At 38.2% G+C, this 27,230-nt stretch overlaps 1 protein-coding gene and 1 long non-coding RNA gene across 4 annotated transcripts in view; one reads left to right on the plus strand and one right to left on the minus strand.

Annotated features, from left to right (window-relative positions):
- The window catches only part of LOC129439929 (uncharacterized), a 112,370-nt gene that overhangs the window by 37,190 nt on the left and 47,950 nt on the right, over positions 1-27,230 (minus strand). The gene's annotated exons all lie outside the window — the stretch shown is intronic.
- On the plus strand, positions 17,760-26,951 carry LOC141358852 (uncharacterized). The gene is made up of 4 exons (XR_012365342.1): positions 17,760-19,216; positions 26,007-26,147; positions 26,325-26,408; positions 26,630-26,951. It is a non-coding gene; the product is annotated as an uncharacterized lncRNA (long non-coding RNA).

Genomic DNA, 27,230 nt, shown 5'->3' on the forward strand with positions numbered 1-27,230 from the left:
TGCAACATTATCTTTTAAAACTAGAACAAGTCTCTTAAACACAGAACAAATCTAGTTGTCAAAGCTGGTGTAAAATAGTAAGTATAAGCAGACAAACAGAACAATTACTGGAGATTGTACAAATACTTTTAAAGAACCATGGACATGTTTCAACTATTATAATGCCAGTAAATGCACTTATCAACAAGAAAGTTATATTAATTATTGTTAGGGAAGTGTAAACAAGAACCGGAAAATACTAAAGAAAAGAACTGTTTTTCAAAAATAAAGTATTGAAGCTGCAGAGACCAGTGCAAGTAAGTAATTAACCAAAAACCTAGTCCTCCTTTGTAAACAATATGACATGGGGTTGTATTTTTGTTTTTGCTGAGACTGTTGTGATGCGCTCAGACAAGTCATCATACTTTTCCCAGCCAAGTGAGGTTCTTCTGCAGTAAGCTACATAATGTCCAGTGGATGCTCTTGTAGGTCCTGGAATGAATGCGACAACACCTCGCAACGTGAACAGATGATTGTCCAGGTCCATGTTTACAGGGATTTCACACAGTGGATGGTTAGTATCTGCACCTGTTTCAATGCAAAGTAGTTGTCCAGTTATGCAGCTGTGTGTGACTGAGCCATTGCAGAGGAATTTCACTGATGAATCGTCTTTCATTTTCCAGCAATCTGGGCAATCTTCTGGTGACCTCAGTGTTTTCAGACACGTGGACCTGTTGAGGTGTAGCCCATCTTCCAATGCTGCTTGAAGGGTTTTCAGTCCACCAGTTTTTAGAATATCTTCATTGACTGGTAGGAGACAGATGGTTCTTGAAAATTTTGTATTTCGGCTGCAGTATGGAGAAGAGCACTCACTTGTAATTGTTGCACTTGGTACGTGTTTCATTGCTGATGTGATTATGGTAGCAACATTGCAATCTGCGTTAACCTGCCTCACACCTGATTTTAGATAATCACACTGAAATGTTTCCAACAGCATTTTAGCCCTCTTTACGTAGGTATCTTTTCCAACTCCTTTTGTGACAATGGTCTTTACCAAATCAAACATTTCAATTTTTGTGAGCTCTTTGTTGAGATAATGGCTGAATGATTCACTGTCACAGAATGCAGAGCAAAGGCACTGACAAAAGGAGTCAAATGCACAGGTATTGATGACACTTACAAGTGTTTTGTCAACTGTGATGGGTGTTGCCTGGTAGTTGCCATTTTTTAAGATATTAATTTTGGTCCTTTTTCTTGTTAGGCTTGTGTCTGCATGCAACCACTCAGAGCAAGGGGTCAGGTAGGACAGCCGCTTTTTTGGTGGAACACTGAGGCCTTTCCAATTTTCAACAGGCTCTTCTTCCACTGATAGTGGCTTAACCTCTGTATTCTGCTCACTCTGGATAGTTTCAGACTCAGTCTTCTGATTCTTTGTTTTAGTATCTGTTGTCTTTACTGGTGCAGAGGAAAGCCTCATGTTACCTTCAAGAAACTCAAGGTGACGTATGACAAAACGGTCAATTCGGATAGGGAGGAATTCATGTTTGAAGAGACCATGTTTTATGTTTTTAAACTCTGCTTCAGCATTCGCAGAGCTTGCTGTGTTGTGTACACTTTTGAAGAGTGGAACCATCACAGCTGTCCAAAGAGGCAGGTAGCATGCCAATCTTTTAATATTTGGGATAAGCTCTGGAAGGAAATGTAGATTGTCTCGGTCGCCATGATGTGCTGCAATCATCTTACTTTCTTCACAGATTTCTGTGACCCAGGTTTTCAAATCTGTGTGTAGTGATTCCTCAATTTCTGTCACATCCACTGAATGGTCTTCAGGGATGCATGGCAAGACACCCTCTGCAATTCGTTTCTTCAGCTGTGCTTTGCATGTTTCTGAGACAACAGGTATACCCCTGTCATCATTCCCTTCTGATTCACTGAAGGCAACAACTGCAATTGAATGAATTAGTTCCTTTGCATCTTCAAGTGAATCCGATTGTAAAAGTTGTGCCATTGCTCTTAGATAGAATTCTCTAATTCTGTTTCCCCGATGTCTTAGGCATTCCCACCGGCTAATGAGCTTGATGCAGTGTGCAACGTCAACTCTGATGAAGCAGGGTGGAAGCTTCAAGTCTTGGGACTTCTTTGTCAATAATCCAAAGCACTGATTGACATATGTTTTCAAGTCTGTGTAAGGAGTGAAGGCTTTAACCAGTCCTCCAAGCATTGCCAAAGAGAAATCACAGACTGCCTCTTTCGGCACAGCAGCACCTGCTCGTTGCCATTCGATGAGCCAGTTTGCAATTGAAGTGATAGTATGATTCTCTGATAGCATTTGCACTACTGGAATATGATCTCCCTGTGAGCAGAAAACTCCTTGGTACAGGAAGATATGCCCAGAATTGCCACAAGGTCTTTTCAGTCTTTTCACAACTGTACCTGTTGCATCAAAACTAACAATAGCTGGTGAGTGTTTGGATTTCATCTGGAAAACCTGCATCTGAGATGGAGTCCAGTAATGACAAAAAAACTTATCAAGGCCTATGTCATGAATGCTTCCATTGAAGGGAACACTGTATTTTAGAAGATGCAGTGATGTGATTGGGTCTTTGTCTCCAAGTTCTTTGTCACCCATCTCTTGTTTGGCTTTTCTTAAAGTTGCCAGATTTGGTAGATGGCTAGGCTCTGGGTCACCAACATCCATCATTTTGTATGCCTCCGCTGCTCGCCAAACATGTGGTGTTTTTTTAGCTTCCCAGAGTTCTTTAGACACACGTGTTCTCAGTTCTCCTGATAATTTGCGTTTTGCTTTGCCAGAGTGAAGACTGTCATCAACATTGCTCATCTTACATTTAAACACAACTGGTTCATTAGATGCAGGGATTTTTTCAGCTGTCATAGATAGTTGTGCATCACACTCTGTGCAGTGCCCAATTATATCTATATAGTGAGTTGTAGCACTTGGATAAATTTTTGCTCTCCTGAATCTTAGAGTGCATGAGGTTTTGATATTTTTCCATATTTCTTCATACAGAATATGAGTCCATGCACTGCGTTTCAGGACTGTGTATTCCCTTTTACATGTGCTGAGTAGGCTGTTGTCTTTGTAAAAAACTTTTTCTGGCCAGATTTCAATCCATTTCTGATGGGAAAGACTGATCTCAAACTGAATGTCGTAGGATTGACATTTCTGATTTGTATCTGACCTTGGGTAGTTTAAATCTGTTGTGTTTTCTTGTGAGCCGTCACTTTTTGGGTCTTCATCATTTGTGTCATTTTCGCATAGGTTGAGGATTTGCCAGATATTGTGCCTATTTGTCTTAACAAAAGTGTAAAGGTTCTTTGGTGAAACTTTGCTGTTTAACTGTTGGCTTAAATCAACCCACACCTTTTCTGATGGAACTGCTATATTTTGTCCTCTAATAATCTGTTCTTTTGCAGCACTGATGACATTAATGATGTCATCCCTTCCACAGGATGGTCTCCTTGGCATCTGATCAAAAAATTTATTATTTTTAATATAATCCATCGGCCAGTGACATAAAGCTTATTTCTAACAGCCTAAACAGCTTATACTAAGGTTGCAAACATGCTTATTTAATTTAGTTGATTTACATGATAGTAGATTTACATTAGATACATTTCAGAAGACTAAAATTTAAACGATATCTAGACACTCTTATTTCTACTTTGACTAGTGAATGTGGTGATGTTTCTGGGGCCTCATTTATCAAGCGTGCGTACGAACAGAAGTGTGCGTAAAGTGTGTGTAGGAACAGTTTTACGCAAAGTGTGGAATTTATCAAATTGCACTTATACGTAGAAATCTGTGTAAATATACGCACACCTCGGAGTATGCGTACGCAGAGCATCTAGTGGTAGAATAGCGATACTACACAGGACCGTCCATCCCCAGCGTTAAAAGAACACTTTGTGTATTTATTATCCACCCCCAGGTGTTAAAAATTATTACTGTTAATAAAGTAACTGCAAATCAGTGTTGAAGTTAATTAATGAAATTAGTGTCTAACCCTATATAAGAAAGCTCCGTCAAATGCTTGACACAGTGCAATGGCTTATCTTGCATTATTGAAAGACTTGGCAAATAATCCATTCCGCCGGGAGCGCGTTTTCAAAGATCGCGCCGATGATGATGATGGTTATGCAGCTGTCCAAGTTCTGTCATTGTCTGTCCTCCTACAGTTGGACTGATTTCACGTCGGTGTGCTGTGACGTGGGGTTTTTTTTGGCTAATAATTTAATGTCAAACCACTTTTTTATTTCTAGAAGTGTTCTCATACCTAATGGAGTTAAACTCACTGGTAACATGTTCCCATGCAGATTTGTTTTTTTTTTGTAAGTCATTCCTCCCGCACTAAGTGAACCAAACAGATGTGTTATTAGGATTTAACCTCATCCACCAGTAACTCAATTTCTGTGTCTGTAAAATTCCTTGCCATTATTGCGATATGGGTAAAAGCACAACCACGTGACTTATAACGGGAGGTGTTGTCACCATATATGGTTCATTGGAGGCGTTTCGGAATGCAAATGACCATGAACGTGCACGAGCATGGTGCTTAAGAACACATGGGATTTATCATCAAGGATTACTTACTGATGTGCGTACGAACCACATGCGCACGTTTGATAAATCCCGATTTTTTTTGTACTTAGGCACATTCTAAATTTCATTCGTAGGTACAAATATAGAACATTTTCTACGCAATGTTGATAAATGAGGCCCCTGGGCTTTTTGAGTTTTAACTTTTTAATAAATTGGTCAATCTTTGTTCATAAAATGAGTCTTAATGCGTCTGACTATTTTTTTTTTGTAAAGTTACTGCCTTTCTGATCCAGATCATTCCAAAGATTAACAGAAAACTACATTTCTTCATTAAGTTGGCAACTCATTATGCTCCTTATAAAGCTTTCAAATGACTTCAGCAGAATACATTTATAATTATAGCTTGATATATTTGGAGCTTAAAATTGACAAATGTGAAAAACAATCAATTCAACACTTAGTATTGATTTTTAGTATTTTTAAAGTATCCTGCAAATTGTCCTGACATGCTTTTAGTACTTTTTACTAAGTATTTTGTCTGAGAGCACATGCTTACCTTTCCCCACTGCCTGATCTTATTTCCTGTTTTGTTTTCCCACTATGCACTGCTAGATGTAAATAAATGTTTTAAGGGGGCAGAAGGACTTTTGACATCTTTTCAAAGTATTCAAGACACCACACATTGAAAGGTTTTTTTTTTCATTTTTATTTTGAAATCAAGCTTATTCACACCAGCCAATTAGTGCACAACAGTACTTACAGTATACTGCAGTACAATATTTGCTTGAAACTCCCCCCCCCCCCCTTACATTGAACTATAAGTTAAACCATCAAAATATGAAGTATATATTACAAAATGGACAAAAGACTAAACTTTTGGGACCTGTCTTGGAGACGAGGCTGGTACCTTCCACGGACCTTTTTAAATGTATCCGTTGCATTGTTTTTTCTCAAGATGCACACCGGTGTTATTGATTTTGTAAGGCACACTGATAAAAGCCACCTAACTCTTTCCCTCTGATTGACGAATTTAGAGAAAATGCAACTTTTAAAAAAAGTTAAATGTTTTATTTAATTCGAGCAGCGCAACTCACTGTTGCGCGAGAGCTTCTCTCGCGACAGTTTGATGTCATATGCTGTAGAGTCTGCGCAACGTCTCACAAAGTAAAACACTGTGATGTCGAGGATGGGAGTAAGTTATGTTGTTTCTTTCTACTGCACAAACCAGCACAAATTGAGCACAAACGAACGGCGCTGGTTTGGGTCGATTTGGACGACGTGGGGTGGAGAGTGACGTCACTGCCCTGAATCAAAATTGTTATTTCTAAGCAACGGAAATAGATACGCTTGTCCTTATAACGGCACAAACCAGCACAAATCGAGCACAAACGAACTGCGCCGGTTTGAATGGATTTGGACGACGTGGGGTGGAGAGTGACGTCAGCGCTCCCGAAAATATTCTTGTCGTATCTCAGGATGGTAAGCAGTTAGAGCATTTGTTTAAACGGCACAAACGGGCACAATTCGAGCACAAACGAACGGCGTAGATTTGGGGCTATTTGGACAACATGGGGTGGAGAGTGACGTAACTTAATCATCAAATTTGGATGCTTGTTATAAAAGAGAATGAATATATTGCCGGATTTCTTTTAACTGCACAAACCGGCACAAATTGAGCACAAACGAACGGCGCCTGTTTGGCATGATTTAGACGACCTGGGGTGGAGAATGACGTCACTGCCCAGAAACAAATGTGTTATTTCTAGGCAACGGAAATAGATACACTGGTCATTTTAACGGCACAAACCAGCACAAATCGAGCACAAACGAACAGCACCGTTTTGATTCGATTTGGACGATATGGGGTGGAGAGTGACGTCACGGCTACCGAATATATTCTTCTTATATCTCACGAAGGGAAGTTATTACAGCGTTTGTTGCCACGGCACAAACCGGCACAAATCGAGCACAAACGAACGCCGCCGTTTTGGAGGGATTTGGACAACATGGGGTGGAGAATGACGTCACACAGCCAAAAAAGTAATGTTTAATATCTCAATCACCAAACCAGCACAAATGTTCATTTCTGCTGCACAAATCAGCACAAACACAGCACAAACGAATGATATAGTTTTGGAAATTGTTTAATAATATGGGGTGCCAACTTCACAGAGATTCTGTTTCAGCTTGAATAAGTCACACCAAAATGCTCATTAGTTGTAAGCGTGATTAAAAAAAACTATGCTGCATTAAACAGTGTAGAGAGTTGTGTTGCATACTGTACCAAGTACAGTCTTTTTTAAAATGCTTTTCATCTACTGTAAGATCACTTCACAGTACTGTTATAAAATAAACTTCCCTAAAAGCTCCTTGTTGGAGCCTCTATGTTTATGTAGTCATTGTCTACGCCCGAAATTGCATACTGTCTTGAGTGGTACTTATTTGAATCAGTAAATACATATTACATTTGCCATGTTGTCATTGTTATGCGACCTTCCAGCATCAGTTGCGTCACATCATCTTGGTTCATAAATCCTCCTCATGGTATAGATAAATGTTTATTGAATGCAGAAAAAAAGAGACCGTCTGATGGATCTTAACAATGATTTTACATTCTACAACTCTAGATTTGATCTATTTCCGTTTTTCCGAAGTGTAAACTTATATTTGCAGGTGACTGTGTGATTCATATGGGAGGGGTTTGTATTCCCTTTTATGGAATCGATTCCAACCTTTGAAATCGACTCTCGATTCCCAACGCCTTAAAATCGAGGAATCAATTATTTTTTAATCATTTTCTAGCCCTACATCCTGGTACTTTTTGCCTACTTTTTTATAAGTATATGGATTCGTACATACATCTTTTGTCACACAAACCCCACTCACGTAGGACTTTGATCTCAGAAATTTTTGTAAAATTGGCAGAGAGGCTTCTGTGTGAACACAAGCATGTTCCGCAAATGTTCTGGGATTGCTCCAGTAAAGGGCACCTAGTTATATTGCCGTAACATTTACAGAAAGCGTCACATGTGAACAAAGACACAACAATTGCCGAGGCGTGTCGTATAGAATGCATGTGTCATCGCAAAAAGAAGTTATGCTCAGGTCTTTAAAATGGGGGATTTAAATGCAGATAAACATTCACACTGAGAAATGTCTGCAAAATGGACTGAAGCAGAGATCAGTGAGCTCTTCACTATCCATGCTGAGATCATTTACCAGCATAATAGAACAGCAGGAAAATCATTGGCAGTGTGAAAGAACCAAAAATCAAACAGTCCCAGACTACTTTTTCTGTGTGTTTTGTGTAATCTCTGTGTGAAAAGGGTTATACTGCAGTGGCGGCTCGTGACTGCTCTTCCGAGGATGCTATAATTCAAAATAAGTGTTCGGAGTATCATGTGTGTGGTTCCCTTTTCCAAAATATGTGTCCTGCGTGTGGAGAGATCCTGTGTGCATCACGTGTTTTGTCAAAATAAGTGCCTGCTGCAGACGCGTCAAAACCGTTTATGGTAAAAGAGACGCTCACGTTCCCTAAATACACGCAAGACACTCCCTTAACAGTAAACTCTGATTAGACATGAGATTATGCGAGTATCTGGCAAACGCGAGCGTCTCTTTTCAAGTTCAAGTTAAAGGCAGCAAGCACTTATTTTGGCATGACACGTGATGCACACACGATCTCTCAAAGTGCAGAACACATATTTTGAAATGACGAACCACACACATGACAAGCTACATACATGTTGTGACGAACTTTGCATCGTGCACTTCAAAAAAAAAGAAGTCACCAGCCGCCACTGTTATACTGATACTGTTTCTCGCCTATTATATAATAACAAAATATGCAGTTTCAAACGCAGCCATAGTTTGGTATTATGGAAGTACTGCTCCTAATCAGCTAAGCCTAACCAGCCATCACAGCGTTCCAGACAGTTTTCAAACTGCATTCACAAATGGTATTTTCTGAAGTTTACAAGAGTTGTTTTTGTTTGTACTTATATCAAATGGTCCTGGACATTCTCTGTGTTCCTGTGGGAGGAAATCTGAGTAAACCCATGCTGACACATGCAAACTCAGGCCAACCAAGGGTACCTTCTTGATCTGTTGTGAGTTAAGCAGACAGGAGACAAAGTGATGAAATAATAATAAAGATGGTTTATTAAACAATCTTAGTTGAGTTCAACGCTCAGTTTAGCTTTGTTTATGTCCGGACTAACTAAGATTCCGGAAGCAGATTTAGCAGGTAGTAGTATACAGTGGAAATGTACTGTTCACAACATGCTCGTTGATGTTAATAAAACCCTTGAGATGGACACCATTGGAGACTTATATCAACATTAAAAGACAATACAGCATGACTTAAACAACTTTAAGAAAGTCATGTAAAAACAGAATACTAGATAAAATAAAGATGAATATAAAATAATAATACAACTGGATCAAAATTGGATGATAAAATTATGAAATAAATGAATGATATAATTGAATTACTAAATTAATAATTAATAAATAATGTAACTGATGAAATAGAACACAATCTACTCAGATTTATACAGTTTGTTCAAATTGTGTAGTTGTATGGGATTGTGTTTATAATTCTGAGAAAAAAGGTGACTTTTCAACTGTGTTTCAGGCCAGCAATCAGGAAACACAGTACTTCTCTATAATAAATTAATCAGGTCATCTTGATGTTTAGCCAGTGTGAGACTGCATAAACAGCATTTCTCTTTATCTCAGAGGCAGGTCGTCCTACAGCATCATAGAAGAAATGGTCCACAATGAAAATATGTGACCTGTTCACATATTCACTGTTGTATGGGACAGAGGCTGCATCCAGCTTATCATGGAGAAAAATGAGAACAGCAAGCTTGTCTGAAGAAAATGAAGATCATCAGTTTTATTTATCAACATTTAGACAAACAGAAACAAAAACATGTGCAATGAATAAATATATAGTATATTAAAGTATATAGATAAATGTTATTTTTGTGTTACAACTTTTTTGTGTATCAACATTCCTTGAGCATTTTTAGTTTAAGTTTTAAATGTATAAAATGTATGCTTCTTTTCACTGTTAATACAGTACTCAATACTTATATATTTACTGCACACAACTGTGTATGTGACAAATAAAATCTTAAATCTTGTTTACCTTTTCTCTTGTTTACCTCCTGTACAGCAAGATGACAATGAAGACCAGCTAAAACAGGACAGAAAAATAGAATGACATCACTCTCCTGCTCTGTAGAAACCTCCAGACGACCAGAAATCTGTTTGTGTAGAGCTTGTATAAAGTCCACATGATACTCATGTGTGTCTCCAATCAAGATGACTGAATATTTCACTTGATGAGAATAACTGGATCTTATCTGCTGCGTGTCTGAAAAGGAACTTTATGAAACCAGACTGGACATATACTGACATAACTTATGTACAAATAAACAAATGTTGATGCATGTATAAAAAGTCTGGGCCCGGTTGCATAAAGCACCTCAAGTTTTTCCCTTAAGTATGACACTTAATAGGGAAAATTCCCCTTAACTACTGTAAGATAATAATTAAAGAGTTTTGCATATAATCCCTTAAACGGTTCTCTTAGGTAAGGGTAATCGTTAAGTGTTTCATGACAGCGACCCCGGTTTGTTGTTGTAAAATACTATTTTTGCCATGGAGACGCAACAGAAAAAACTTAAGGGTTTTTCTGCAACACCCTTAAGGGGCTGTCCACACGGAGACGCGTATCACTGTATACGCATAAATTTGTTATCGTATTGGCGTTTCATCCACACGGATCCGGCGTTTTGGGAGACTGAATCCGCAATTTTTTGAAACCGGGTCCTAAAGTGGATAAATCTGAAACCGACACCCTTGCGGTTTCGTCTGTACAGCCAATCCGTATATTTTGTGAAGCAAAAACGTCATCACATCACGTGTCGGAAGCATCACACGTAACAGCAACAACAATAACGGCAGACTACGTGATTGTGTTCGTGCTACAGAAGCTACTAAAGCCTACTAGCTTTATTACAGCAAAATCTATTGCTCCTATGCAATTGTGGTGACCAACAAGCGATAATGGACAACACCATACGTTGGTTATGCGCATGCTCAAAGTCTTCTTCTCCGTGTATAGTGTATATCTGTGGCAGAATTACAGTGCCCCATACTGGTCCGGCATATATACTACACCGCTTTCAGTGGTTTCGTGTTTACGGATTATTTTTTTAGAGCAAGAAAAAAAGATCGGATAGGGAATGCACCGGCTTCGTGTGGACATAGTATAAGTTTAAAGGAAACAACTTAAGGGAAAATTACACTTAAGGTGCTTTATGCAACCGGGCCCTGGTCTTCAAAATAAATAACAGAATGCAAACTTTATTGTAGAACATAATTTAACTTACTATTAACCGAGTATCCCCAAATCTATGCAGAAAAAGAACATAAATAAGAATTCTTATGTAATACATTGTTCATTCTGCCATTATAGGAATATAGTCTTTAATTTGACAACCAACACAAATTCTTACAGAGTTTAAAACAGATCATTTCTAATTTACAAGTTAATGCTTTACCACACATCCCTTATCATATTTAGATGACCAACACCCATGTTATTATAATTTAAAATACACAGCTGGTAACACAAAGGAACTAACTTAGTTGTATAATCTCATACATAGAGTATGGACTTAAATTGTTTCTTTATGTCAAACTATGACATTAGAAAGCTGTTAGATTTTTATGTTTTGTATTACCGTATTTTCCGGACTATAATTCGCTTTAGAGTATAAGTCGCATCAGTCAAAAAATGCGTCATGAAGTGGACTATATGTCGCACTGGACTATACGTCACATTTATTTAGAAAATTCTTCTTCTTTTTGGGGGCATATTGTCTTTCTCCGCTGTCTTAAAGTCAATGTTTCAATTAACAGGTTTTTTCAAGGGTATACAGAAGCAACATATAGTGCCCTCTCGTAACTGTAGATGCTAATGTTTTCTTTTGGTTTATGTTAGTCAGTATGAATTAATTTTTACGTATAGTCGCACTTGACTATAAGTCGCAGGACCAGCCAAACTAAGAAAAAAAAGTGTGACTTATAGTCCAGAAAATACGGTATCCCTTAGTGTTTTTAAATCCTCCCTTAAAGCTTTTTTTCTTTAGGGTAGCTTTTACTTAAAATTAATCTCTTTTAACTCACTTATTCTAATATTATGTTCTTATTTTCTGTGGTTTTATATTTTACTTATTTTATGTATTGCTTGTATAATAGTTTGTTTCTTTTTTCTCTTGTGCAGCGCTTTGAGATGCTACTTTTAAAGGCGCTATAAAATTAAAGTTTATTATTATTATTATTACTATTGGGGTGTTTTTTTCTAGACATACTAAATTGTTGTGTTGAGCAGAAATGTGTTTTACCTGAAACCATCTTGAATTGCAAGATGAGATGCCTGACGATCTTTCTGTTTCAATAAAAGTTGAACAGTTTAAAGTGTATTATTAAGCTTTAGGTGGGACAGCAGGAAAAATTAAATATGTATCCTGTTATTTAACAGACAAGGCTTAGCTAAAGCAAGGATGAGGTCTTTGTTAAATTAAGAGGTAAGCCTTTAGAAAAAGACTTTACTGTTTCTTGATACAAATTAATGGCATGTTTTAAGATAAGGCGTTCTTTGGAAAAGAGTCATAACAATAACCTTATCTGTAACCTACTTTGACATGGAGACACATTCATTCCCATTTTCTTCCCCTATGGAGAATAATTAAAATGTAAATAAACAGTAACTTGTTTTAAAATTATGCATTTTAGTCAGAATATTTATGGATCTTGTTAAATACCTGCTCTATTAACCAGTTCACAACTTTGTCCATTGCATCATCATTCCTTTGACACTCCAGTAATCCTGTATCCTCATAGAACAGACAGTCCACTGTCAGTATATCCTTCCTCTTAACATATCTGCTGCTGTCTAGTACAGTTTTTTGTGGGTCAAACGTGTGATGTAGCACCACTAGAACTTTCAGCTTACATGCTGTTCAAAGAAAAAGAGAAAATGTATTTAGATATACTGCAAATTAAAACTTTTGTGTTTTCTTTGTGTTTAAAGTGTGATCATTATAATAAAACCACCTGTAGAGTGTGTGAATGCTTTCAGTGCTGCTTCAATATCAGTTCCATCTCGAGAAACAATTGGACAGAAAACTAAAACAATGTCACTCTCATCCACTGTAGGAACTTCCCTTAGATTCTGAATTCGGTTTATCAGAGTGTCAATAAACATCTTGTGAGAGTTATTTGTTTTTCCAGTCAATATGAAGAACAGTCTTGGTCCCCCTAAAAAATGAAGTGCATTAAACAGGATGAAGTACACATATGACAAACAGACTTGTCCATTCATATAGGGCAGTTTATCATGAGAAAAAGAATTTTGAAAAATCTCTTTACAGTCAGTAGACTGAATGTGAGCCCACCCGATCCATGAAACCCCACAAAAGACCTCAATATTCATAATCAAACAAACAGTTATTGTGAAAATCAAATGAATGAAAATGTAGAATATGTAATTCATTGTTACCTCTCTTGGTCCTTGTACACTCCTAAAATGAAGCATTGAACATTATTAACATACTTTACATAACAATATTTGAGATATAAACAATAAGCATTTGACCTATTACTTAGTAACACATATCTGCATAGCTAGTCATCTAAAAATTATTTTACTTCAGCTGGTAAAGTATAAGCATCATACCTCTTTAATGAAAACTCTGATGACATCACTGTCTATGGTGTAGTTGAGTTTCCCCACTGCTGCATATTTAATCTCATACTCAGTGTCTGGACTGAGATCTGTCAGAGTTACTGTATCTTGGGTCTTCTGCACAGATTGAGATTTCCAATCTCTTTCTTCCTTCATTTTGTAAAGTAATTTGAGCTCTTCTCCAGTAAAACATGATGTTGGTACCTTTAAAACTACACTGTGACCTTTGACCTGTTCAATGATTGGGCAGGCTGGTTTTAATGGAGGAATAAAGCAAATAGCTTTATCAGATCCATTTTCATACAAGAGAATGCAGGAACCTGGATTATTTTTTATTTCTTTTGATGAAACAATAAATTTGGCTGGTTTATGTTGTTTTGAATTTATCAAGTCTTTAAATATTATCAAGTTAGTCCTCATATTTTTTTTGGCATCAGAGGAAAGCCCAGTCATTTGTTTGGAACCGGTTGCATTTTCTTCTTCTTGCATCTTTGTTGGAGGACTCAAGTAGGACTTTTGTGATGAAATGAGCACATCTGGACACTCAACTGATGTAAAGGTGTAGCTAACCAAATTTTCAACTTCAAGATCCATCAAGATTTCATCTAGATTCACTTCCACTTTTGCTCCAGAATCATTTAGCTGTCTTATCAATTTTTTCATTATGAGAGATTCACTTTCTTTTTCTTTTACCCATTGTTTGAGAGCCTGATCTCTGAATGGGGATTCCTTATGATAATCCAGAAGATCTTTCAAGTCTGTTTCCTTTTTCTTATCCCCACGAATTTCTGGCAACAGAGAGCCAAGTTTTCTCATGATGCTCAACTTGTAGTTGCAACAGTTTTCCTTCATCTGCATATTTGATCATTAAATGTGGCAAAAGCCAAAGCCGGTGTGTCTTTTAAAAGATCAGTGCATTTCATTTCAGCTGTATTTAAACTCTCAAAAACTGATTCTACAGCTTTTATTAGAGTTGTGCTGATGTCTCTCTGAAGTTTTGCAGCTCTTGTGTGAAGTTTATCTAAAGGATAAAGCCAAACTCTTAATGGAACTGCAAGCTCTTTCTTCTCTCCTAGCAGTTTTGGAAGATCAGCAAAAACCTTCAAAGCATCTTCAAAAGAGGTTGGATTAGATGGCAACTGAAAGTCGCCATAAAACGTACAACTGAATTTTTCAATTGCAATCTTCTGATTGTCATTTATATTTAGATCAATCTGTCCATCCACTGAAATGCCCCTTAGTTTATCAAATGCAGCTTTAACTTCTCCTTCTATAGTAGTTTTGTCCTCATCTGATTTAACCTCTCGGTCAAAAACAAAGCAAGCATTCGCCCCATACAGCACAGCTGTCACCACATGTGTGGCTGCATCATTATCAAACACTTCATGGTGAGTTATATTTCCAGAAGCCAAGTGGTTCATGGACAGTTCTTCAAACTTGGTGGTTGAATGATAATGTAGAGTCAGTCTCTGCTGTTTGAAGGAATTCTTTGTGTCATTGAGGTACTTGGCTGCTCCTCTGACATTGATGAGTCCACTTAAAAGACTCAATTTTAGAGAACCATCAATGTTCAGTAAGTGGGATTTTTCCTCAATAGAGTCTGAAGTTGCGACATTGAAATCTGTATTAATTTGGGAATGAGTCCGTATACTCTGCTGTAGCTGCTCTTTATTCCATAATGTAATTCCTGTAATTCAGAAACAACAATCTAACAATATGGCATTGAAAATATGACACATGCAAGGCAAAACCCCCAGTGTAAAATTAACACTGCTGCATTTATTTCCAGTGCATATATTTTATGTTACTTTAAATTAAAAAAAATGAAGCTAAACAATTTCAACTTAAAAGTTGTGTCAACTTATTGCAGGTAAAAACTTAAAAAAGTAGGTTGGATTCACTTGCAAAACCACTTCTTTTTTTTACAGTGTGCTTAGTGGATATATATATATAATCCAGACCCAGAGTATTAAAAGGTTAATAAGATAATAAAGTGATGATTGAGTCATTAATGAAGAACACCTGCTGTTAACCCTGCTGGAAAAAACAGCTAATACCAGCTTAAGCTGGTAGCTGGTTTAGGCTGGTCCAAGCTGGTCATCAGCTGGTCCAAGCTGGTCATTAGCTGGTCCACCAGCTCAGCCAAGCTGGTCCACCAGCTCAGCCAAGCTGGTCCACCAGCTCGACCAGGTCCCCACCAGCTCAGCAAGCTGGCCCACCAGCTCAGCAAGCTGGCCCACCAGCTCGACTTGGTCCCCACCAGCTTGACCAGGTCCCTGCCAGCACACCCAAGCTGGTCCATGTCCCCACCATATATAATAGGTCGCCGAGATGTAAGATGTGATCCCAGATCAACATTTTTTGTTGATCCTGGATCAACGTTTTAATCAAAGATACCCCAAGCTACCCTTAACTCAAACCCTAAACATTTTTAAGCCCTCATATTAGTGTAAAATAATAGTTTGAGGAGTATTTCTAACCCTAACCTACGGTGGCCTCGAGGTGCAAAAATAAATTACAATGGTAAGTTACTTATTTACAAGATTAAAAACAAATTTACAAGGTTTTTTAACAAATTTACCAGTTTTTTAACAAATTTACAAGGTTTTTTTAACAAATTTACCAGTTTTTTAACAAATTTACAATGAGTAAACAAATTTACAAGTTTTTTTAACAAATTTACAATGAGTGAACAAATGTACACGTTTTTTTAACAAATTTACAAGTTTTTTAACAAATTTACAATGAGTGAATAAATGTACACGTTTTTTTTAACAAATTTACAATGAGTGAACAAATTTACAAGGTTTTTTAAACAAATGTACAAGTTTTTTAACAAATTTACAATGAGTGAACAAATTTACAAGTTTTTTAACAAATTTACAATGAGTGAACAAATATACAAGTTTTTTAACAAATTTACAATGAGTGAACAAATTTACAAGTTTTTTAACAAATTTACAATGAGTGAACAAATATACAAGTTTTTTAACAAATTTACAATGAGTGAACAAATTTACAAGTTTTTTAACAAATTTAGAATGAGCGAACAAATTACAAGTTTTAAAACAAATTTACATTTATTACGGAAAGGGTATACAATACGCTGATGTCACGCATCCGAGCCTCCGGTGGGAAGAAACCCGGAAGTATCGCCGTGAATCACATGAGAGTTGTGAATGCGATGTTGTGTATTAGGCTGTACATCCTATTAACGGAAAGAGAGTGATAATATATAACCTTTCATCGCTTTCACGAAATGACTTAAAGGGATATTGGACCTTATTTTCAGATAAGTGAAATAGTTTTAGTTAGCTAACGCTACCTTTCCAAGTTGCACACGTTTTGCAGTAATCAAAATAATTCACTGACTTTCTCATTAGATTACAGACAACATGAGAGGGTGCTTAAAACTTTTTAATCAGGACTGCATTGTTCGTTCGCTTCTGGGGTTACATAGACTGAAACGAGGAAGCGTGACGAGTTTGTTTACATGGTGCTGTAACGTAAATTTGTTTTAAAACTTGTAATTTTGTTCGCTCATTGTGAATTTGTTTAAACACTTGTAAATTTGTTTTAAAACTTGTAATTGTGTTCGCTCATTGTAAATTTGTTAAAAAAACTTGTACTTTTGATCGCTCATTGTAAATTTGTTTAAACACTTGTAAATTTGTTAAAAAACTTGTACATTTGTTAAAAAAACTTGTAAATTTTTTTTAAAAACTTGTAAATTTGTTTTTAATCTTGTAAATAAGTAATTTACCATTGTAATTTATTTTTGCCTTTCCAGGCCACGGTACTAACCCAATTCTAAACCAAAATCTAACATGCACACTTATCTTATGCCTGCAATCTGATTGGTTAATGAAAATTTACACATTCTCCCTCTCTCACACAGGAAAAGTGGCGGAGTATTTTTTCCAGAGTTAATATTTTTTTCCTCCAAAAGAGTTGTTTTTGCTCCGTTTTGATTAATAAAGATTAATGACACGCCTGCATATATTTCTATTGTGAAAATAAATAAACAACATCTCAAAAAATATCATTTTGTAACTAATTTGAATCAAACTAATTAGAAAAAGAACACCTATAAGTACATAAACATAATAAAAAACTAAAGTAACTGAAACCATCTTTGGGGGAAATATCTGCAATTAGATTTTTAAGTTTGGTTCACTTAGCATTTGCTTAAATAGAGTTTGCGGGCTTTATGACCTACACGGCACCCAGCCACCAGAGGGCGATAGAAATATTGGCTTCACTCACCGTGTCTCCCTTGATAACGGCCATATCGATCACTGCTGGTTAAGAAGACAAGCTGCTTTTCTGCTGGATGGTAAAGTAAGTGAATTTTTTAAATCTTAGTATTAATTTCCAGAATATTCGCCTCTGTTTTGATCTTAGTCATTTTGCCACGTTTTTTAAAATTACAGAGATAACTTTCTCACGTGAGAACTAAATTAGTCCATTATTTACAGGTTATATTAGGTATGTTGCTAAAATTTTCAAAATGGTTAAATGCTAAAACGAGTTGTTCAGATAGAAAGAGCTTGAAAAAAGCTTTTAAATGAGACCAAGATCATGTATATGGGTTAAAGAATAACAAAATACTGGCCATTTGAAACTCGAAAATCATCACTTTATTTGGTCCCATGTTTTCCATTAAAATTCAAGAAAATGTGTGACCGAATCATGAAAATTATGAAGTTTTTAGCTATAACTTTTTAAATCGTTAAGATATTGACCTGAATCTTTCAGGATAAGCTGTTTGATATATCCTCTACATATTCCACTTCTGAAAAGTCAGATATATAAAAAAACAAACCACTAATTACACCAAATAACACTCTTTATTCAGTCTATATATACAGATATCATCTACATGGCTATACGGCTGCGTCCCATTCTTTACCATTCAAGCAGATTTTGGTAGAGGTAAAACCACCTTTGGTAGTCGGTCAAATTTCTTAAAATTTCGTTCACTTGTAGTTTAGCAATTAAACTAAATGTCTTTACAATTTCAAGAATGTCTTTACTCAACTTCAGCAAAAACAACGACTATTTTTCAAACAACCGACTTTGGCGAGCTCGCACGGCCAGTGGTTAAACATGAAAGGTTGTGACTGAAAACGAGAAGGTACCTATGGTTCTTCCGGTGGTGTTAACAATAAAAACTCAGAAATTTCGCCATCAACAAACCAACAGAAGCATTATTTTCAACAGCACCGCGCGCCGCCTGAGAAAATCTTGAGTTTCGCTGAGTGGAACCAAAACGTCAGCCGCGACAGCGGAGTTAGCAACATACCTAGTTATATAAGTTAATTACAGGCATAAAAGTTATCTGGAAAGCACATAACTAACATACTGATTACGAATGTTAACTGACACGGCTGAGACTTGCTTACTGCCTATGAAATGTTTGTAACTTAACATTTTGGCGGGCGGGCGGTTTGAGTTTTACCACATGTATTTGACTCGGTAAAGAGTTAAGTTCGCGTTAGTCAGTTTGGTTTGCATTATCCCTTTCGGACGATAACGTGAGCTGTTTCTCTTGAAACTTAAAGTATGATGTTTAACTTTGTGTTTCTGGTTGCTTCAGAATGCAAACCAACAGCGTTGTCAAAGTAAAGTGAAGTTTAATTGACAAGTGTCTGGAGTTGTGCACCACATGTACGTAACTCGGTAAAGAGTTAAGTTAACGTTAGCCAGATTGATGTGTGCATTAATGTTATCCCTTTTTCGGACGGTAACGTGAGCTGTTTCTTATGGAATGTAAGGTATTATGTTTAACTTTGTGTTTTTGGTTTCTTTCAGGATTCAAACCAACAACGTTGTCAGAGTAAAGTTCAAAGACAGCAAGAAATACATTTTCTCTTCACAACCATTTACATTTCACACATTTTTGGAATGTGGTAAGAGTTAATATTGTTAATACTTTTCCTCTAAGACATTTTTAATAGTAATACAAGTGTATGATTGTACCTTATGGGGTATAACAAAATAACTTAATATTAACTTGTTAAGAGGTGTCGACGTCAGAGGATTACGTCAGAGTGAGAGTCAGAGTGAGCGTCGTGCATCAGAGCTCCGTCGAGTTTATCATCCAAATCCTATTTTCTGACTACCTTGTTCCTATTTATATAATATAACATATTCGTTTATCTCAAGAATACTTTACCGTGACGACTATTGAGCAGTACTACCACGTGAAACGATTTATCACTGCTAAACACCCAGTGTTAGCATATAGCCCGCTAGCATCAACAAACAGGTGCCGGTTTTAGTTACCATTTTGCCGATCTAATGGCGGACTCATCCACTGTATGCTATTCAGACCTGTCCTCACCTGAGCGGGAAGCTGTGGAGCAGTTGATACCCGGTTATCGCAGATCCTACGCGAAGTACAGGGCCCAGTTCACCCAGGCTCCAGACATCCACAAGCGACCGAGAAGTGCAAAAAGCGAACACCCTACGCGGTGCAGCTTCACGGGCCGCGCTCGAGGGAACGGAGACGCCATCGCCCAGAATGAAAGTGATCGGGAAGCCGTGGAGGAGCCGCTGCCCGGCCGTCGCAGATTCAGCTTGCCTCACATCACACTGGCTACAGACGTCCGCAGGCGATCTGGGCGTGCTGCGAGTGAGCTTCCCTCGCGATGTAGCTTCACGGACCGCGTCCAGGTGACCGAAGACGCCATCACCCAATATGAAAGCGGTAAGACTCCGCTTGTTATTGTAACCTGCATTACTTGCCACATGTACAGTTTAGCTTCTTCCATCAGCACAGAGGGGTTTACTTGTGCTAAGTGTATTGAAGTAGTAAGGCTGACGGAGAAGATTGCAGAACTAGAAGCGCGCATCCAAACGCTAGTTGATGACAGCAATACCGCTAATGCTACAAACGCTAATACCGCTAATGCTACAAACGCTAATACCGCTAATGCTACAAACGCTAATACCGCTAATGCTACAAACGCTAATACCGCTAATGCTACAAACGCTAATACCGCTAATGCTACAAACGCTAATACCGCTAATGCTACAAACGCTAATACCGCTAATGCTACAAACACTGTTTCGGGTGCGCCTAGTGTTAAACGTAATACACATAGCTCGGTTCCATCATCTGAGTCAAGGGGGCCGACTAACTGGGTGACTGTCAGGCGGCAAAGTCGTTTCCGGTGCCCACCCAAGATCCCCCTGGTAATTTCAAACAGATTCGATATTCTAAGCAACACAGCGACTGAGACGTCTGTTAAAAGTGCCTTGGTCATTGGAGATTCGATACTTAGGAACGCAAACATTGAGGCACCAGCCACCATAGTCGATTGTATACCGGGAGCCAGGTCTTCAGACATTAGATCAAAACTTAAAGTGCTGGCTAATGCTAAGCGTAAGTTTTCTAAAATTGTTATTCACGCCGGCACGAATGACACCAGTCAGTCGGAGATCACCAAAGATAATATTAAAGAGATATGTGAAATTGCTAAAACAATGTCAGACAATGTAATATGCTCTGGTCCCCTCCCCGCCTACCGGGGGGATGAAACTTACAGTAGATTATTGTCTCTTCACGACTGGATGTCAAAATGGTGCCCTCAGCATAACGTAGGGTTTATAGACAATTGGAAGCATTTTCGGGGGAGACCTGACCTGCTAAAGAGAGATGGCCTCCATCCATCTCAGGAAGGAAGGGCGATTCTCTCTATAAATCTGACCAATAGTCTTACTTCGAATACAGTCTGACTATCCAGGGTACAAGTCAGACAACAGACGGATCGGCTTAACCGTCCATCTGTTAGCTGCCGTGATATGTCAAGATCACTTATATCCCAGCACTTCGAGTCAATCTTACCAGAATATCAACACATTTCAACTGTATCTGTTCCCCGAACAAATAAATACAGAGCACCGCTTGCCACATCTGGTACAAATCTGATTAATATAAAATTAGAAAAAAATACTTTAACAGATGAACCTCGAATGTTAAAATTCGGCCTTCTTAACATTAGATCGCTTACCAATAAAGAACCTATTGTCAATGAAATAGTTACAGACCAAAACTTAGATGCACTCTGTTTAACAGAAACCTGGATTAAAGCAGACGACTACATTAGTTTAAACGAATCCACCCCACAAGACTATTATTATAAACACGAACCTCGATTAAAGGGGAGAGGGGGTGGTGTAGCTACAATATACAACAAAATTTTTAAAGTAAACCAAAAATCTGAAGTAAAATTTAAATCATTCGAACTAATGTTGTTAAATATGGAAATAACCGATCGTAACCACAAACAGCTCTCTTTTGCCTTAGCTACAATCTATAGACCTCCGGGCCACCATGCAGATTTCCTTAAAGAAATAGCAGATTTCCTGTCTGAGCTTGTAGTCACTGTAGATAAAGCTCTTATCGTTGGTGATTTTAATATTCATGTGGATAACCCAAAAGATGCACTAGGACGTGCATTTATGGATGTTCTAAATTCTCTCAATATTAGACAAAACGTGACAGGGCCAACGCATACTCGTAAGCACACATTAGACTTAATTCTGTCACTCGGGCTCAATATTAATGACATCAAAATATCACCTCAGAGTGATGCAGTTTCTGACCATTACCTTGTGTCATACACTGTACTTCTAGATAGGATCAGTCAATCCACAACATGCTACAGATTAGCCAGAACAATAATTTCCACCACTAAAGATAGATTTATTAGCACTCTTCCAGACCTGTCCCAAATTAAACATGTAGCAGATAACTCTGACGATCTAGATATTGTAATAGAAAACCTAAACAATGTCTGTTCTAAAACATTGGATGCCGTTGCTCCCATTCGAAAAAAGAGAATCAAAGAAAAACCGCCAGCTCCATGGTATGATCATCACACCGCAGCACTCAAAAAGGCAACTAGGAAAATGGAAAGAAATTATAGAAGCACAAAGTTAGAGGTATGGCGTGCAGCATGGAAAGAGAGTGTTAAACAATACAGACAGGCTATTAAAACCGCCAGATCTACCTATCTTAGCAAGCTTATAAATGAGAATCATAATAACCCTCGTTTCCTCTTCAGCACGGTTGCAAAACTGACTAGAAATAAAGAACAAACAGAAACCAATAGTAAACTTCAACACAATAGTAACGACTTCATGAACTTCTTTTCTAACAAAATTACGGCTATAAGGGAAAACATCGTAGCTACCCAGGCAGCCACCACTCAACCCGTTAGTTCACTTAACACTAGACTACCATACGAACATCTTGATTAATTTAAACCTACTACAATAGATGAGCTCTCTAGACTAGTTACATCATCCAAATCATCATCCTGTATATTAGACCCCGTTCCCACAAAACTGCTTAAAGAGGTATTCCCTGTAGTGTCAACCCCGGTTCTAAATATCTTTAACTCATCGCTAGAAATAGGATACGTTCCAACAGCTTTCAAACTAGCAGTTATTAAACCGCTGATTAAAAAACCGCAGCTTGATCAGGGAGAGCTTAATAACTTTAGACCAATCTCAAATCTCCCTTTTCTTTCGAAAATATTAGAAAAGGTAGTGGCAAGCCAGTTACGCACATTCTTGACAAATAATAGTACATATGAAAAGTTCCAATCAGGATTCAGGCCCCACCATAGCACAGAGACAGTGTTGCTTAGAGTTACAAATGACCTCCTATTAACATCCGATCGTGGTGAAACCTCAATTCTTATATTATTAGACCTTAGTGCAGCCTTTGACACAATAGATCATACAATCTTACTCAATAGACTAGAAAACTATGTTGGTATCAGTGGTCAGGCGCTAGCCTGGTTTAGGTCGTATCTAACCAATCGCTATCACTTTGTTTATGTAAACGAGGAAGAGTCATATCACTCCCTGGTTAAATACGGTGTACCGCAGGGATCGGTTTTAGGTCCTATCCTGTTCTCGTTATACATGTTACCTCTAGGAGACATTATCAGGAAACATAACATAAGTTTTCACTGCTATGCGGATGATACCCAGCTTTACATCTCCTCACATCCCAGCGAAACACACACGTTTTCTAAGCTAACAGACTGCCTTAGCGATGTTAGTGACTGGATGGCACATAACTTTCTTAAGCTGAACTCCAATAAGACAGAGATACTTATTATTGAACCGAATCGCTACAAACATAATATGTCAGATTACAAGTTGCACATAGATGGCTGCACTGTGGTGCCATCTTCCACGGTTAGGAACTTAGGTGTGATGTTCGACTGCAACTTATCCTTCGATAGTCATATCGCCAACGTCTGCCGCACAGCATTCTTCCATCTTAGAAATATCTCGAAAATACGCCATATACTATCTACATCTGACGCAGAGAAGCTTATCCATGCTTTTATGACCTCTAGAATAGACTATTGTAACTCGCTACTCGGGGGATGCCATGCAAATCAAGTAAACAAGCTTCAGCTAGTTCAAAACGCTTCCGCAAGGGTACTTACTCGATCTAAAAAGTATGACCACATAAGCCCAATTCTGGCATCTTTACACTGGCTACCAGTTAAATATCGCATACAATTTAAAATATCACTAATCACCTACAAAGCTTTAAATGGCCTAGCACCCTCATATCTTAGATAATTACTATCAGAATACAATCCATCACGCACACTACGGTCGCAAAATTCTGGTCTCTTGATTATCCCCAGACTATCAAAAGTGTCTAAAAGTGGAAGGTCATTTTCCTACTTAGCCCCTAAGCTCTGGAATGATTTACCAACCGATGTCCGAGAATCAGACACAGTCGATAATTTTAAATCTAGACTTAAAACTTTTCTCTTCAACAAAGCATTCGCATAATTTTTCTAGTAAAATTACTTAACTCGAAATAGTTATCTGTACGGAACAAAGCACTCGCGGTCATAACACAGATCAACCAAATAAATAAATAAAAATCTTATCTTAACCTATAGTCGGATTGCGATTTTGGAACTTTCGTGTTCTTGTGAATAGTATGCCATACAAACCCGTTTGCCACTGAACCTGCATTAACGACGACAGTGGGGCCTCCAGCCTTAGTCAAACGGGTTGGCACGTATGGTCGGGTTGCGATTTTGGCGCTTTCTTGTGTCTTGTGAATAGTATGCCATACAGACCCGTTTGCCACTGAACCTGCATTAACGACGACAGTGGGGCCTCCAGCCTTAGTCAAACGGGTTGACACGTATGGTCAGGTTGCGATGTTGGCGTTTTTTCGTGATCTTGTAAATAGTATGCAATATAGACCCGTTTGCCACTGAACCTGCATTAACGACGACAGTGGGGCTTTTGGCCTTAGTCAAACGGGTTGGCACGTATGGTTTGGTTGTGATTTTGGCGCTTTCTTTCTATTGCGAATAGTATGCCATACAGACCCGTTTGCCACTGAACCTGCATTAACGACGACAGTGGGGCTTTTGGCCTTAGTCAAATGGGTTGGCACGTATGGTTGGGTTGTGATTTTGGCGCTTTCTTTGTCTTGCGAATAGTATGCCATACAGACCCGTTTGCCACTGAACCTGCATTAAAGACGACAGTGGGGCCTCCAGCCTTAGTCAAATGGGTTGGCACGTATGGTTGGGTTGCGATTTTGGCGCTTTCTTGTGTCTTGTGAATAGTATGCCATACAGACCCGTTTGCCACTGAACCTGCATTAACGACGACAGTGGGGCCTCCAGCCTTAGTCAAACGGGTTGACACGTATGGTCAGGTTGCAATGTTGGCGTTTTTTCGTTCTCTTGTAAATAGTATGCAATATAGACCCGTTTGCCACTGAACCTGCATTAACGACGACAGTGGGGTTAAAGGCCTTAGTCAAACGGGTCGACAGGTTTCATTTTCTCTTAAAAATCGGAAGGTGACCCTTAGTTACTATATATACCGTCGCAGTGGGCCCCCAATTTGCAAAATCCTCAACTGTGGATAATATAATTATGCTGCAATAGTTAGTCTGTCTGAAACTAAGCTGATTCAACCACATCACTGTGTGACACTTGCATTACATGTGAACGGCCCCTACGCTAATATGATTTTGTTTTTCTCTCCCTGTCTCGTCCCTGGGTCCCATTGACCCTGAGGACAATGGGACAAACAGACCCAGCTCCGGTGGATGTGGAAGTCGGCACACCTCTGATCTACTGGTCGTCCTTCAATGTGATGCCCAGCTGATGCCTGACCAACGACCACCGGCAGGACCCGCTTAATATCCGCTTAATATCCGCTTAATCTCTGCTTAATCTCTGCTTAATCTCCGCTTAAGCTCCTTATCCGTCAATATGTGTGTATATACATGTATATCTCCCAAGGGTTTTTCCCTCCTAGGACTTTTATTTTTTATTTCCTCGGCTAAACAACCCGGGGTTTTTGTTTTTTTTCTCCTAGGGGTTTTTTTACCCCGGGGAGGTAGCCTGCTTGGGCTTAATTTAGCTTCTTCTTCTCGACGTTACATTAGTAATATGCTCGCTCATAATGTCGCGTCATAGCCGCAGCAAATTTGACTGCTTATGCTATTGTGTATTATGTTATGCTATCTGTCGTTTTTCTGTGCTTTTACTGCTTCTATTAATGTAAAGCTGCTTTGAAACAATTGAGTATTGTGAAAAGCGCTATATAAATAAAATTGAATTGAATTGAATTGAATTAATTTGGCATTGCTGGCCTTTGTCAATTTGGTTTGTCTTTTTTCAGTTGCCAAGAAGTTTAATCTTCCTACAATGAATGTCTTTGATGACATAAAGACAGAGGTTGATGAGGAATAATATCTGCTGACACGACCAGACTTTGGTGTCCTAGAAATCTTCATCCCAGAAAGCACAACAAGCCTTGATGGTAAATTGTTTGACATGCTTATCAAGTTTTTTTTAGCAGTGTTCACCAATTTACTGATTTGCATATGCTTATATGTTAGTTGGACTAATTCTCAGCATGCTATCAATATTGTATGAACAGATAATCTGATTATAGATATGGATTATATTGAAGATTGATTATTTATCTAATACTAAGGGCACATCAGACTCTGATGGAACCGCAGTGTTGATTAGAAATCCTCCTGAAAAAAATCTAGCCAAGGAACGTCATCTAGTCCAGGTAAGAATCATCAAATTTGCCTCTGAATTACATCTATGCAGAATAACTTAAATATGTAAGGATATTTGAAACTACACGAGTCAACATTTAAAGTGGTTCAAAACCTTAAAACCAACTTTGAACTTTTTTGATCCACCTCAAATGTTGCTGAGGGTATGAAGTATACACTTTTCAGTTAATATTTTCTCATCCCTGCTATATTTAATATAATCCCCTTCCAGATCGAAAATATCCTAAACAGCATCCCTGGAGGCGATAAGGTCATAAAGGAATACGCTCGCACAAAGTTTTTCAGATGGCCAAAGACGTGACATGGTGGAAAATCTTGGTAGCACATTTAACAAAGGAACATGGGTAAGTTGTTTGTACACTACTTTGTAAATTGATGTTTATGATGTTACGGGTTGTAATTGGTTTCTGTTTGTAGAACAAGCCCTTACTGAAGTTTGAAGGAAGAATGTGCAAAGGGTATTGTCTCCATATTCCCATGCTTTGCTGACCCTAGGAACAAGCTTGGTTATGGAAGTACATGTTGCCTCTCAATCTTTGTGATAAAAAGGTCCCGTTCTTTCTGTGTTTTTGAAGCTTTGATTGTGTTTACAGTGCACATTATAACACGTGTTCAAGGATTCACGTGTAAAAAAAGTGGTATTCTAACTCAAGCATCAGAGGGACGGATAAAATGCCCACGGCAACCACAAACAGGTGCATGACTTGCAGATTGAACAAGATTTTGGACTTCTATTTGGTGAGGCGACCACTGCAAAGTTGTTGGAGAAGTGGTTTACCAACATAAAACCAAAGGTTATTGCACAGACCCGT

Source organism: Misgurnus anguillicaudatus, chromosome 22 (genome assembly GCF_027580225.2).
Source record: "Misgurnus anguillicaudatus chromosome 22, ASM2758022v2, whole genome shotgun sequence".
NCBI lineage: Eukaryota > Metazoa > Chordata > Actinopteri > Cypriniformes > Cobitidae > Misgurnus > Misgurnus anguillicaudatus.